The sequence below is a fragment of the Schistocerca nitens genome, chromosome 7, assembly GCF_023898315.1.
Source record: "Schistocerca nitens isolate TAMUIC-IGC-003100 chromosome 7, iqSchNite1.1, whole genome shotgun sequence".
NCBI classification, from domain to species: Eukaryota; Metazoa; Arthropoda; class Insecta; order Orthoptera; family Acrididae; genus Schistocerca; species Schistocerca nitens.
The window spans coordinates 147,447,283-147,464,148 of record NC_064620.1 but is presented as its reverse complement, the minus strand read 5'-3'; the positions used below and the strand labels follow the sequence as shown (position 1 = coordinate 147,464,148).

The window sequence follows — 16,866 nt, the reverse complement described above, 5'->3', positions numbered from 1 at the left end:
TGTTTTTGAAGATGCTGAAACGAAAATGGTCGTTAAAAAGTCAGTTTGCCTGTGGCGTTTTAGTTGATCTTTCTTTTCAGAATTACCCTTTAAGGCATGTACCCGTGTGCACCTAATTGTTTCTTTAGGAAGAATTATTAGTCAAGGCGTAATCATATTAAGTGTCGCTTGTGGAGCTTCTTTGATGAAAGTCTTTCAATAATAAGTCAATGCCGATTCACTTTACTTTCCTCTGCCTTGGAAAGTTTTTGGTGGATTGTCGCTTAGACCAGAGCAGTTTTTAGGGAAAAAAACCAAAGATATAGAGATGAGCAACTGTAAGGACAGCTTATTTTCCAGTCCTTTATAGTGTAGCGCATGTTTCCCACTTGTAGTTTCTGCCTATGGACTTTCAAGGGAACTGATGGACACTTTAACAAAAAATACATTTTTAAATGAAATCATACCACTTTCGGCTATTAAAACATTATTTATTGCGATTGTAGTTTCAACATGTGGTCATTTTCAAGCGTTGTGGAATGTTGTAACACAATAATATAAACCTGTGCCTTGTTGTGTATTAGATGCTGCATGTGATGTCGTAAATTTATCTGCTGTTTGTAATGGTACTTTGACTTCCGCAAAGTTATAATTTACGATCGCGCACACAGAAGAGCGCTGCGCCAGCGACCGATTTTATAAATAATTTTGTTCTTTTTTTTTACTTTTGCGTAGGTTTTTTGTTTTTAAGAACTAACTGATGTCTCTCTCTCTCTTGTCTTGATACGAAAGACGTGTATTTTTCCGCGATGTGTTGAATGTGCTTTTGGTGAAAATTAAACTTACATTACAAAGCGATGTTGTTTCAATAGCTAATGAGGAGAAGATAATAAAAGGTAACACTACAATTGGCGACCGTGACAGGACTCGCAATCTTCAGATTTGATACAAGTGCAGTTCGGATTTGATACAAGTGCAGTTTGGATTTGATACAAGTGCAGTTTGGATTTGATACAACTGCAGTTATTATAAATTTTGGACATTTTATCTAATTTTAACCACTTAATAGCATCAGAAAATGAATTCGGACTAAGTCTCATTCATTTCAATTGTAATGTTACGTGCATGAAATTTACAACAATATTGTTTTCCCTGTTATTAATTTGTGTTAATTTTCATTTTCATGCTGAGGAAATTAATTTGGTAAAAAAAAGGGAAAAGGATAACGTTCCATAAAATAATTTGCACAGACGCGAAAGAAAAATTTTGGATTGAAAACTACGTATTTGACGCTACATTTGCAACATAAGACTGAAAAAAAAATGGTGAGTACAGAAATTTACATTTTTTCCAGTTTCAAGCAGCCATATGTACTTCCTTTATTCTGATCCATTTATTTCGAAATTATTTTTTCAAATTGTAGTTAAAATTGATTTACTACTATTATTGCAAATGATAAGTGAAGAGCATATTCACAGTCATTTATTTGTGAAAGGGAAATTTCAGTGCCAATTTAATAATTCAATTTCTAATTAGAAATCATATAGAAATATCCATTTCCATAAGAGAAATTTCAGATTTCAACATATCATATTTAAAAATTTTTTTTTACCTTTTGGAAAATTTTATTTGCAATTAATTATGAAAATCGCAAGATGGACGCTAGACGCGTAGAAATTGTTTCCGCGGACGAGCTTAGTGAAAGTGACACATTGCAAAACATGTCCGACAGTCAAATGAATATTGAGCTTAATAGGGAGGATGTTCAAGACATAATTTTACCGGATCGATTAAGACAACAACCCCTATATTTAAACAGATATACAGGCGAATGGAGAGTGAGTACTACGCGACAAAACGTGACATTGACAACGTCAACTTCAGAACCAGACATCAATCAGACACAAAAAAATGACGAAACTAAGACACAGGACTCTGACATGCTCAACCAGATTCTGAAGTTACTTGGTGACCAAAACAGAAAATTTGACACTTTAGATAAAAGGTTTGACGCTTTAGACGAGAAAAATGACAATTTAAAACGTGTCATTGGGAAATTTGACACTAAATTCGATGAACTGACACGGGACATAAAACTAAATTTTGAAAAACAATCGAGACAAATTGCCGACTTGACAGAAACCACCAGTAGTCTTGGAAGGAAATTTACTGACTTATCAGACAAGGTTACGAGACAAGAAAAGGTATTTGTGGAATTCAGTGACGAGACAAAAACTGACTTACAACGATGTAATGAGAAATTGTTAACAGTAGTTTTTGAACAACAGAAAACCAGTACCCAAGTTGACGAATTACGACAGTCACACAATTCCGTAAAAACAAACCAAGAACACTTAGACCTGACGATTACAGACCTTTCAGACAGATTAAATGATGTAACATTGGAGCAGAAATCCTCACAGGAAAAGTTAGAAAAGCTTGAAGACAGAGCAGATGTAGCATCTTTAAAGAATGACACAACTCTAGCAAAAAAACTTGTACATGAATGCAAATTATGTGATGATTATTTAGATGAGAAGTTTGAGACAATGACACAGATCATTTTAGATAAGACAAAGGAACAAGTAAAGGGAGAAACAGATAATATTCAGAAAGAGGTACGTAAACTTAAAGAGAATGTAATACCAAGTTCGTCAGTGATACCAAAACCCATAACAGACAACCAAAACATAAATGAGAATCATAATAATGCTAGACCCAGCACAGAGCCGAAAATAGAATTACCAATGAGTGATACAAATCCCAATGAACCATTTTCAATGCTACCACAAGATCAAAATTACTATCAGACATCACCACATACTATGCACAGTTTGACACAAAATACAGGACCCATAATACCATCGGGAGTAGCTGATGAAACGTTAGTACGACATGGATACTTTCAGACATTTTCATGTGATGAGACAGACAAAGTGCATCCGATTGTTTTCATCCGCTCTTTTGATGGTATTTTCCCGAGACATTGGTTAGAAGCCGACAAAATTCGATATGTTACAAATTTGTTATGTGGAAGAGCAGCTAAGTGGGGAGCAGCAATTAAAAGACGATGTTTAACATTTGAACAGTTTGAACAAGCATTTCTTGAGGAATTCTGGTCGATCACAGAACAGCAAAGTTTAAAACGAGAAGTATACAATCCAGAAATTTACAACCCGAAGAAAGAGACTTTATGACAATACTTTGAACGCTACCTAGACAAAACATTATATTGGACAAAACCAGCAGATTTACCAGATGTAATTAGAACACTTAAAAGCCACTTACCATTTCCTTACCATGATAAATTAATAGGAGTGTCCGAGGACAACATAAAGAATTTTTTCAGTTATGTTGATGAGATAGATGTTGTTTACAGAGATGAGATCAGGAATTTCAATCAATTGTATCCGATCCATCCAAACAATTCGCGTACGCACAACAGAAATGACAGAGGCTATTGGAATCCGCCTCCGACACCACAACAAAACACTCAAAGAAACAATTCACACTACACTCGGACAAATCCATTCAATATTAGGAGAAACAACTCGCAGCATTGGCAAGGAAACAGTAATTATTACTATAATGGTTATCCGAACAGTAATTACAATCAGAACAATAACAGTTATATTCAAAATAACAACAACAGAAGAAGGAACCGAAATTATAGAGATCAAAGAAGAGAGGATAACAGGTACCATCCAGGATATTTTCAGAGAAACAACATCCAACAACATCCAAACATGTATTGCAGGAATAACAGTAATGACAATACCAGTTACAGTCATGGGCAAAATAATGTATGGGGAAATCACAATGGACAACCGCCACGACACATGCAATACAGCAAAGCCTCAATTTGTACCTAACGGAACTCCCAATGCGACGCGGGCTAATGTCAACAACCAAACAGCTGATACTTGGGTGACGTGCGACAGAAATGTAAATATTATTGAGTTGGGCAATGAACCCAACCCGCAGCAACAACCGAATTTGCCGGAAAACGAACGACGACCGAGCTAAGCGCTCGAGTTACGGTCAATAGGGAGCAGAGCGCAACGGAACCGACGATTTGTTTTCTCCGATATAACAGTAAGAAAATAGAAAAAGAATTATATTAGGATGTAGATTTTAATAGTACCAGTAAAACAAAGAAGATTATTCAGGCTATAACACGAGTTATGATTGGTAGTTATGAAGTGGAAGTGATGTTAGATACAGGAGCAGCAGCAAGTGTCATTTCAATGTCCTTATATAATGAACTCAAATAAATAATGAACATACAAACATCGCCAGTACAGAATTGTCACATTACATAAGTGCCACCGGTAACAAATCAAAGAATGTGAAATTTCAAGTGCTAATTAACTTCACATTTTCAAATATACCACTCAATTACAGTTTTCTGGTAGTAGACAAATTAGTTATGTATTGCGTATTAGGAATTGACTTTTTGAATGAATATCAAGCAATCATAGATTTAGGAAAAGGGAAATGTCATTTAACCGTAAACCAACAACAACTGACAATAGAGTTAACACAGGGTATAAACTTAAACAGTAAACAAGGTAAATTTGAACAGTTACATTTTGTGTATCCACCAGCAATAAACATATGTGATTTAACTTTTAATGAAGCTGTATCTCAGGGAATTAAACCTAATGATTTATATGAGAAATGCACAGAATCTGAATATCTGACGAAGGAACAACAACTTGAATTACTTGAAGTTTTGCAGCAATTTGCTGAGGTATTTGTAGAGAAACCAGGAATTATTAGAGGCTACACTTATGAGATGGATGTTAAACCACACAAAACATACTGTAGAACATATTATAATATTCCTTGGTCAAAGAAACCCGCAGTTTTGAAAGAGACTGAAAAAAATGCAAGTTTGGGGTATCATTGAAAGGTCACATTCACCATATTGCAGTCCGATACTAGCAGTTAATAATGAGGATGGTAGTGTAAGGTTAGTGCTGGACGCACGAGAAATTAACAAAGTTATAATCCCAATCAACACACGACCTATTAATTTGGAAGAACAACTTTTAAAATTTCATAATGTACAGTATTTAACCAATATCGACCTCTGCTCATCATTTTGGCAGGTGAACCTCCATAAAAACAGTCGTAAATACACTGCATTTCTATGTGAGGGACGTAGTTATCAATTTTGTGTTCTACCCTTTGGTCTACGAGTGAGTGCTGGAGTATTTATTAAAGCCTTAGATGCTGTTCTTGGACCACAATTGTTATCGCAAATCACAGTTTATATTGACGACATTGTCATTGCCACCACTACTTGGGAAGAACATGTAAATCTTTTGAAGCAACTTCTGACTAAATTTTTTGACGCAGGTGTCACTATCAATTTATCAAAGACGAAATTAGGGAGGAGAGAAATCAAATTCCTTGGTCACATCATATCAACTGAAGGCATTTATCCAGACTCAAGAAAAATTGATGCAATAAAGAATTTTCCATCCCCACAGAATCGTAAACAACTCAAAGCCTTTCTTGGTCTATCTTCATTCTTCAGGAAATTTGTACCCTACCACCTTCTTAACAGTCCACATCTTCTATCTTTACTCAAAAGAAATAATATTTGGAAATGGACAGAGTTCTGTCAGACAGATTTTGAAGCGATTAAGAATGCTTTAGTTAATGCACCGTTGTTATGTGATCCTGACATGACGTCAGACTTTTGCCTAGTAACAGATGCAAGGTCCTATGGGCTCGGAGCATTTTTATTCCAAATTCATGTAAAAGATGAACAACCAGTCATCAAACCTATACGTTTTGCTAGCCGCACGCTCACTGAATGCGAAAAGTCATATTCAGTGACCGAGCGCAAAACACTTGCCATAGTATGGGCGTTTCGCAAGTTTCGTTACTTTCTATGGGGAAAACGTACTAAGCTTTATACTGATCATCAAGCTCTTTCTTTCCTGCTATCATGCAAGTTATTACATCCACGTCTTGCACGCTGGTGTGCATCACTACAAGAATATGATTTTGATATTATATACATAAAAGGAGAATCCAACATTATAGCCGATGCTCTATCTCGTTTGCCACAAGGCCTACAAGAATATTCAGATATGACAGAACAAACATCAGATTTTAAAATTTTACTCATGTATGACGGTACATTTGCACCTTACTACAAAAACATGTGCAGGAAGTTAGCCATATTGCAGGACAATGATCCCAGGTGGATCCAGATAAAGAATAAATTACGTGCAGGAACAGACCCACATCTTGAAAAATATTACACGTTACACAAAGAAGTATTATTTCACCGACGAAACCCTGAATCACAGCATTGGTGTGTTTGCTTACCTGAAGCTCATGTTGATGATTTTATTTTATTTAGACACAGAACTTGGGGACACTATGGTGTAACCAAATGTACAGATAAGATTATACAATATTGCTATTTTCCAAATTTAAGGCGAAGAGTATTGAGTAATATTAGGAAATGCATCATATGTCAGAAAGCCAAATATTCTAATCGCACAAGCATGAATGAATTGCACCCAATCATACCTAAGAGGCCATTACAGCTAATTTCTTTAGATATTGCAGGACCCTATCCACAAGCACGTGGACGAATGAAAATCATCCTTGCTGTGTTAGATGTTTTCACAAAGTATTTAAAATTATATTCTTTACGTTCAGTTTCTACCACTGCTATTACCAGACGTCTGTTAACAGATTATTTTGTAAGAATAGGAAAACCTGAAGTTATGATCACGGATAATGCAGCATATTTTACCAGTTTAAAGTGGAAGACATTTATTGAAGAACAGAATGTTAAACATATTTTAATTTCAAGATTTCACGCAGCAGGAAACCCAGTAGAAAGAACATTTCGAGAATTTGGACAGTTTATGAGAACACACACACCAGAGAAGCACACAAAATGGGTAGAATACCTAGCACCATTTGAACAAATAGTGAACAATTTAACTCACATTTCTACTGGATACACACCAACTGGATAAAACAGAAAGAAATGAATGGACAGACCCTCTACCTAAATTTACAGCAACAACAAATCATGTTAGTTTAGAAGAAAAGGTAAGACAAGCTTACACAACATTATGTGACAAAGCTATGGAAAGAAGGCAGAAATATGACAGAGGTGTCAGGAAAGCACAAACATTTCAAGTTGATGAGTTAGTTTTACTAAGAACACATCCTAAACCCACAAAACTGAAACATTTAAACAGGAAATGGCAGATCTTATACTCTGGACCATACCGAATTGCAAATATTCCACACCCTGGCTGTTATTCATTAGAATATCCATTAACACATAAACCCAGAGGTCTACATCCGCACAGACATTTGAAAAAATACATACAGTAAAATGTTAGCTAATGAGAAGAAGATAATTAATATGATATACAGTTATGATGAGCCTACATTTAAGTTATACAGATACTTACAATCTAATGAATGCAGGTAAGTCTAGAAAGCAATGTGAACCATCCAATAGCTAATAAGATATTTGGTTATAAGAGGAGTTGCTATTGAGGCATATACACATTAGAGGAGGCATATACACATTAGAGGAGGCAGAGAACTGAACAGAATTATTTTCTTTAGGAGGCATGTGATAATAGTAATGTTGATATGAGTGATGTGAGTGACTGAATGAGATGAGTGAATGTAATTTTAGTTTAATAAGAGGATAAATAGTAATATGGAGAGAGGTAAATGGAATATGAGATGAGAAAAGGGTATTATTATTGTTGTTGTTGTTGAAGTAAAAAGTAAGTGGTGATGAATAAGAGGAAAATATATATATATATAATTCTGAGGAATAAGTATATATTATTTTGTGAAAAATGAATAATGGATAGGTGAGAATGTTATGAGTAATTGAGAATATGTTGAGAGGAGAGAAACTAGATTTGAACGCTATATCACATGTACTCATGGAATACAGAATGAAAGTAGTGGAAAGAATATTATTTATTGAAAGATTGGTATGCCTGAGATAATAACTTATGTGGTGTCTTATATATTCTTATAACTAAAGGTGAAAGTATAGATTTATGTGGAAAGAATTATTTACAGCAGCCACTGTTGGAAATATACCAGAAGATTTAAATCTATAACACTTTAACACTAATCTAATGGGAACTTGTAATGAAATTTTTGGAGTTATGTAGGCTTGACACTTCAGATTGGAAGAATTATTTAAGAGAACATATTTAGCAGTCATCTAATGACACAATTAAAGCTCGTCTACTGAACTGAACTAATGCACCATTAAATAGAAAGGAGAATAAGGAGAAAACAAAATGTCAGTCCTCTGTTGCGGCTCATACTCTCATCCCTCCCTTAGAAAAATTTATACTTGTTGATGAAATATTGGACATTATATAATTCGTGATTATCTGACAGTATGGAGAGACATACACAAATATTTATTTATGAATAGAATTTTACAGGTACCACAAGGTAAATACAGAATGGATATACAGCATGGAACGCAGCAGCAATTATCTAAGAAGATTTATTTATTTATTAAGTAAAACATTTATTTATATTGCTTGATACTCATGAAAGGAAGGAGATGAACTACACAAACTTTATAGGAACATGATTGACTTGAACTAGATATATATATATATATATATACACTTACCACACTGATGTACATACTTGTAGGATCCTAAGATATTTAGAGGGGCACCACCCTTAGAAACGGTAATAGAGGGGTACCACTCTTAGAAACAGCAATAGTGGGGACACCACACTTAGAAACGATATTAGGTATAGGAACTTTTACGTTATATTAAGTTAACATGTATTTTATTTATCATATTTTATTTTGTGTAGTCCATTGTAGGGGATGACTTTACTAGTATTTATGAAGTAGTAAGCAACCATCCCATGAACCTATCCTCCTACAGAGGGCTGTCTTGAAGCTTGAAATATGTGTAAATTTTATTCCAGGAGGCAAGATGAATTTTAAGTTGAATATTCTAGCGAGTTGCCACAATTATCTTGAAATGTTTCAAGTGTAACGAAAAAAAAGGAGCTAACAAATAAAATGTATATTTCAATCTGAATGTAATGTAATTCACATGTCAGCACAATGATATTGAATGTAACGTAAAAAAAATTGACTATATTTTTCATTTAATTCTGTATATGTACTATATGACAACAATGTATCTCATGTAATGATTAATTGTAAATATTTCTATATTTATGTACTTACTATATCAAGAAATGTATTTTAAGTAGATTTTAATGAGCTGCAAAGGACTTGTGCATGTAGCACATGATTCATATAAATGGAACTGAAAATGCAAAGAAGAAACCAACGTGATGGAACACTGGTCAAGAAATATTTACGTAGTGTCAATATGCTTTGAAGTGTATGGTGTTGTGGAAGCCGGCAGGTCTTCAGGTTGGTGTAAAAGACAAGCTCGTCACCTGTCGTAGGCAGTGAGTGTTTCCTGTGCCCTCATTGACCATTTACACCCCGGTAGACGCCACCAAAATTCGACTGCTGGAGATCACAATTTCATGTTGACACATTGAACAAACTTTGGATTTTCTTCAAGTCACACGCAAGAGATCCAGGCAGTATACACACACTCAGAATCCGATACTACGTTTAAAGACATTGGAGCAATATAATAGAAACATTTATTGTTCGAATTAATTCCATTGTAAACACGAATCATGTGAACTGAATTCAAACGCTGTGCTAAGCAACGATAATACGCTGCAATTCAAAGACATTAATGTTACGACTCCTAAAGAAGATACACACCAAAAAGACTGTATACAAAGACTGATATGCAAAGAGCATTGTGCTCAGAAATATTTTTTGTAATATGTAAATTTCTTATTTTCTCATATATATATGTATCTATGTAAATTTTCTATACTGCCACGCTCACTTGCGGAGCGTGTCAGTAGAGGAGGCATTGTAATGGTATTTTGACTTCCGCAAAGTTATAATTTACGATCGTGCACGCACAAGAGCGCTGCGCCAGCGACCGATTTTATAAATAATTTTGTTCTTTTTTTTACTTTTGCGTAGGTTTTTTGTTTTTAAGAACTAATTGATGTCTCTCTCTCTCTCTCTCTCTCTCTTGTCTTGATACGAAAGACGTGTATTTTTCCGCGATGTGTTGAATGTGCTTTTGGTGAAAATTAAACTTACATTACAAAGCGATGTTGTTTCAATAGCTAATGAGGAGAAGATAATAAAAGGTAATACTACATGTTCCACACACCATACATCTTATAAAGTTGGAGAAATAAGGATATAAACACTTAAGTTTAAGCTACACGAAATTTAAAAGCAAGTGTATGTATCATTATATCTCCAGCTTTCTAACGTGTATGGTATGTGGAGCAGCAGATAAATTCACAACACCACTTGTAGCTGCTCTTACACAACATGGCATAGGTTTATATTATTGAGCGGTTTACATCCCACAATGCTTGAAAATGACCACGTGTCGAAAATGCAATCACAATAAATAATGTTTTAATAGCCACAAGTGGAATGATTTCGATTCAAAATTTCACGAAGGCTGTGGACGCAGTTATCACCAAACTTTTAAAATAAATACAGGCTAACTCTCCTCAACTGTCGAAAAGTTATTGAACTGCTCACCCCCATTTTCTCATTTTGTCTTTATTGAGAAGTGATAACTAATTATAGATGCAGGAATACCTTCCCACGCCTTCCAAGGCCTTGAAAGTTCTTCACAAGCTCCAGTTTCACATGTCGAGCACCAGGGAGTAGACAATTATAGGTTTCTTTAACAAGTTATATAATTTTTCTGCCCCAAGTTGCAGTGATTGATGCATAGTCTAATCCTTCCGTTTCTAGTGGTATGATTTAAGCAGGACGTTTCTCTTTTATTCGACAACTTTGTTAGTAAATAAGGAATATATATGCGATAAATGAAAATAAAATGCATAACTTAATTAATTTAAACATGAAAAATATTACAGTAAAAGTGTTATTGAGCAGTAGAAATAATTTGTTTATAAACTAAAATGTCTTCTTGTGAGACATAATGTTCTCTTCTTTGTCTTGCTTCAGTCCCCTGGTGTTGCTTCCAGCACGTCACCAAATAATTTTTTTGTGTTACTGACCCTTTTGCTTTCCCAGTAGAACACTTTGATGTAAGTAATGAAGTTGGTAAAGACATCATCCCTTCTGAGACTACTTACGTATTTGACACAATGTCCCAGCAGCCGCATTGCAATGTTATTTTTTATGGTAGTAGGCAGTTTGGCTGCAGGCTGACGCAGGATGTCTGTCGTATAGTTGGTTTTGGAGTTTGTTGTCAGCAGGGCAAGTCTTTTCCTGATCCCTTTCCAGCTGTGCAAATGAACACAGCAAGTGAAACTGTGAAGAACGGCATCAACTAATCCACATTTATCAATGTCACCAAGTATTGTTGCAATGGTATTGTTAAGAAACCTGTACCATGAGGATGTAACATTAGATTTGCGTATTCTGAGGATTCAGTTTGTTCATACAGTTTCCACGGTTGCCTCTGTTCTATATTGTTAGGATTCCCCTTTTTCTGTTCACGTTGGAAATATCTTGTTGCCAGGTGATTCATCTTTACGAGACTAACTTACTCAGACTCAAAATGCAATAGAATTTAATGTATCCATTTTCAGAGATAATGAATGTGGTAACGATTTTGAGATCACCGGCATTCCGGCACATAAACGTTTACCACTTTAGTTTTGGTAATAAATGGTTAATGTTATGATACGTTTCATTCATTAAGGCTGCATGAGCAATTGGAAATGAGCGAAGCAAGCTTGCATCATGTAGGCAGACTGCCATTAGACTTAATATGGTGTCGCCCAGGGACTGTGGTGCTTCACCAAAGTCGGCAATGCGAATCGATTCCACAATCATTAGCGAGGGTTCGCTGCTATCTGCAGTGACGTAATAGGAGGCGCTACTGAAGACCACACCTCTTCCCCAGCAATGCAGCGCCCTCTCACTGAGGTCAATATAGTGTCAAGCACACAAGAGATTGACCCCCCCCCCTGTGTGTGTCCACAGCTACGGCAGTTAGACACATAATGTAAGATCAAAGAGTTGGTAGTGTTTCAGATGAACCTGTACTGTTGTAAACGTTGAACATTGTACCTCAAGAGAACAGTATGTTAATTAATTCATCAAGTGATTCATTGCTAGTCCACGACAGCTGTAAATTATCCATCACTCCTATAGCAAAGGAGTGGGAAAAAGTTAAGCAAATCTTTTACTCGTTAATGTAGTAAAGTGAAATAATATTTCATATGTTCTAGTTCGATGACGCTTCTCCCAGCCTTCTCAAATAACTCACAGTTGTGACTGGATGAAAACAGTTTTGTCTGGTCACAGCTCTTAACTTTAAGGAAACTGTTAACAGTCTCTAGTTACCAATCAAGTTCTCAGTTCAAAGAGCCAAGTTTTCTCGCTTGTAAAAAATGGTAGGGCAGAGGATGGTGACTGCATAACATATTCGTATGTACAATATGATCAGGACAATTTCGCTGCTGCAAAGCAGGTGCCTGTACCTCTGCCTTGACTTCAGGCAATTCTAGATCTTTTCACTGGTCACTCCCCTCACGCTATGGTGCCTTATGTTTTCGATTAGACTCCCCCTTGTGCATAGTGATACATCTCTACATCCACATCTTTCCAATAAAAAACCACACACACAGTACTCTGGGAAATAAAGCTAATTTCGCAACCGGTATGGTCGACTTAGAAGATAACAACTGGTTTTGTTCAACATGCGTTGTGGTTAGTGTTGTCAACACAGGCTGGGTTTTAGCACATGTGCATTTCTGTCATATATTACATGGTCTGGTCAGGCAGAGGAAAAGTTTGACTTCAAAGTAGTGTCTAACACTCTTATTATACTTCTGTATTTGTGTGAATTAAAATTTTCAGGAGTAATTTATAACAAGTAAATCTGTAATATTTTGAGATCAATATTAGCCATAATAAGGTTGTTTTATCACCAAAGCAGGATGGAATGCAATAATTTTTATTGATATTTCTTACCTTCTTTCACGAATTCATTACATGAAACAGCTAAAAAAAGTCAGCATAAATCTACATTGGTGGTTATTAACCTATCTCTGCCAGAATTAATTTTCACTTCTGAATTTTATAAAGGAATCAGACATATATAATTTTATTGTCATAAAAAACGTACTAGAACAAGAAAACAAAAAAAAAATTAATTACTGAAGCAAAAGGAGTAACACATCTCATGCTAGGTACTGTTGTTGTTGTGGTCTTCAGTCCTGAGACTGGTTTGATGCAGCTCTCCATGCTACCCTGTCCTGTGCAAGTTTCTTCATCTCCCAGTACCTACTGCAACCTACATCCTTCTGAATCTGCTTAGTGTATTCATCTCTTGGTCTCCCTCTACGATTTTTACCCTACACGCTGCCCTCCAATGCTGAATTTGTGATCACTTGATGCCTCAGAACATGTCCTACCAACCGGTCCCTTCTTCTCGTCAAGTTGTGCCACTAACTCCTCTTATCCCCAGTTCTATTCAATACCTCTTCATTAGTTATGTGATCTACCCATCTAATCTTCAGCATTCATCTGCAGCACCACATTTCGAAAGCTTCTATTCCCTTCTTGTCCAAGCTATTTATCGTCCATGTTTCACTTCCATACAAGGCTACACTCCATACAAATACTTTCAGAAACGACTTCCTGACACTTAAATCTATACTCGATGTTATCAAATTTGTCTTCTTCATAAACGCTTTCCTTGCCATTGCCAGTCTACATTTTATATCTTCTCTACTTCGACCATCATCAGTTATTTTGCTCCCCAAATAGCAAAACTCCTTTACTACTTTAAGTGTCTCATTCCCTAATCTAATTCCCTCAGCATCACCCGACTTAATTCGACTACATTCCATTATCCTCGTTTTGCTTTTGTTGATGTTCATCTTATATCCTCCTTTCAAGACACTGTCCATTCCGTTCAACTGCTCTTCCAAGTATTTTGCTGTCTCTGACAGAATTACAATGTCATCGGCGAACCTCAGAGTTTTTATTTCTTCTCCATGGATTTTAATACCTACTACGAAATTTTCTTTTGTTTCCTTTACTCCTTGCTCAATGTACAGATTGAATAACATTGGGGAGAGGCTACAACTCTGTCTCACTCCCTTCCAAACCACTGCTTTCCTTTCATGCTCCTCGACTCTTATAACTGCCACCTGGTTTCTGTACAAAATGTAAATAGCCTTTCGCTCCCTGTATTTTACCCCTGCCACCTTCAGAATTTGAAAGAGAGTATTCCAGTCAACACTGTCAAAAGCTTTCTCTAAGTCTACAAATGCTAGAAACGTAGGTTTGCCTTTCCTTAATCTTTCTTCTAAGATAAGACATAAGGTCAGTATTGCCTCACGTGTTCCAATATTTCTACGGAATCCAAACTGATCTTCCCCGAGGTCGGCTTCTACCAGTTTTTCCATTCGTCTGTAAAGAATTCGCGTTAGTATTTTGCAGCTGTGACTTATTAAACTGATAGTTCGGTAATTTTCACATGTGTCAACACCTGCTTTCTTTGGGATTGGAATTGTTATATTCTTCTTGAAGTCTGAGGGTACTTCGCCTGTCTCATACATCTTGCTCACCAGATGGTAGAGTTTTGTCAGGTCTGGCTGTCCCAAGGCTATCAGTAGTTCTAATGGAATGTTGTCTACTCCCGGGGCCTTGTTTCGGCTCAGGTCTTTCAGTGCTCTGTCAAACTCTTCTCGCAGTATCGTATCTCCCATTTCATCTTTATCTACATTCTCTTCCATTTCTATAATATTGTCCTCAAGTACATCGCCCTTGTATAGACCCTCTATATACTCCTTCCACCTTTCTGCTTTCCCTTCTTTGGTTAGGACTGGGTTTCCATCTGAGCTCTTGATATTCATACAAGTGGTTCTCTTTTCTCCAACGGTCTCTTTAATTTTCCTGTAGGCAGTATCTATCTTACCCCTAGTAAGAGCCTCTACATCCTTACATTTGTCCTGTAGCCATCCCTGCTTAGCCATTTTGCACTCCCTGTCGATCTCATTTTTGAGACGTTTGTATTCCTTTTTGCCTGCTTCATTTACTGTGTTTTTATGTTTCCTCCTTTCATCAATTAAATTCAATATTTCCTCTGTTACCCACGGATTTCTACTAGCCCACATCTTTTTACCTACTTGATCCTCTGCTGCCTTCACTACTTCATCCCTCAGAGCTACCCATTCTTCTTCTACTGTACTTCTTTTCCCCACTCCTGTCAATTGTTCCCTTATGGTCTCCCTGAAACTCTGTACAACCTCTGGTTCTTTCAGTTTATCCAGGTCCCATCTCCTTAAATTACCACCTTTTTGCAGTTTCTTCAATTTTAATCTGCAGTTCATAACCAATAGATTGTGGTCAGAGTCCACATCTGCCCCTGGAAATGTCTTACAATTTAAAACCTGGTTCCTAAATTTCTGTCTTACCATTATATAATCTATCTGATACCTTTTAGTATCTCCGGGATTCTTCCAGGTATACAACCTTCTTTTATGATTCTTGAACCAAGTGTTAGCTATGATTAAGTTAGGCTCTGTGCAAAATTCTAACAGACGGCTTCCTCTTTCATTTCTTACCCCCAATCCATATTCACCTACTATGTTTCCTTCTCTCCCTTTTCCTACACTCGAATTCCAGTCGCCCATGACTATTACATTTTCGTCTCCCTTCACTATCTGAATAATTTCTTTTATCTCATCATACATTTCATCAATTTCTTCATCAGGTACTATATAAAGTTTAAGTGAAGTACATTATAGCACCTGAAATAATGCGGTTTATGTCATTTAGATTATATATGCGATTGCAGTCTTTTTCGGCGTATTCCAATGATGAATTCTTCTTGGGTTATCAGCCGAGTGGTGGGGTCGTCTTGTCGCAACGTTTCGATGAGTTTCGTACCCATCATCTTCTGGCACACTTCGCCAGAAGACGATTGGGAAAGAAACTCATCGAAACGTTACGACAAGTCGACGCCACCACTCGGCTGATAACCTGAGAAGAATTTATATTTTAGATTATGTTTGGCAACAGTATTCGCTTTCTGTAATATGGTGTGCACAAACCAATACCATATTTCGTATTGTTTTTAGAGTTCTTCTGAACTTTTCTGCAGCACATCGTCTTCCATTTTTCTGTCGCGCCAAAGCGACCGGATGATTTTTCTCATCATCACCCCCCCCCCCCCTCCTGAACCATGAACCCTGCTGTTGGTGGGGAGGCTTGCGCGCTTCAGCGATACAGCAACCAAAACGGATATCCAAAACGGCCATGCTGTGCTGGTACTGCAAACGGCTGAAAACAGGGGGAAACTACAGCTGTAATTTTTCTCGAGGGCATTCAGCTTTAGTGTATGGTTAAATTGATGATGGCGTCCACTTGGGTAAAATATTCCGGAGGTAAAATAGTCCCCCAATCGGATGTCCGACACACACACACACACACACACACACACACACACACACACACGCACACACGCACACACACACACACTACTCAGTAGGACGTGGGACATTGTTACCAAGGGAATGAAAACAAGTATTCTACGGATTGGAACATGGACTGTCAAATCCCTTAATTAGGTAAGTAGGTTGGAAAATTTAAAAAGAGAAATGGACAGGTTAAAGCTAGATATAGTGGGAATTAGTGAAGTTCAGTGGCAGGAAGGTTGGGTTGGGGGTTGGGTTGATTTCGGGAGGAGACCAAATTGCGAGGTCATCAGTCTCATCGAATTAGGGAAGGATGGGGAAGGAAGTCGGCCGTAACCTTTCAAAGGAACCATC

The 16,866-nt window shown here is 36.7% G+C and overlaps 1 protein-coding gene across 1 annotated transcript in view; it reads left to right on the top strand.

Moving 5' to 3' along the window:
* The window catches only part of LOC126195289 (uncharacterized), a 151,909-nt gene that overhangs the window by 93,084 nt on the left and 41,959 nt on the right, over positions 1–16,866 (top strand). The window lies entirely within an intron of this gene.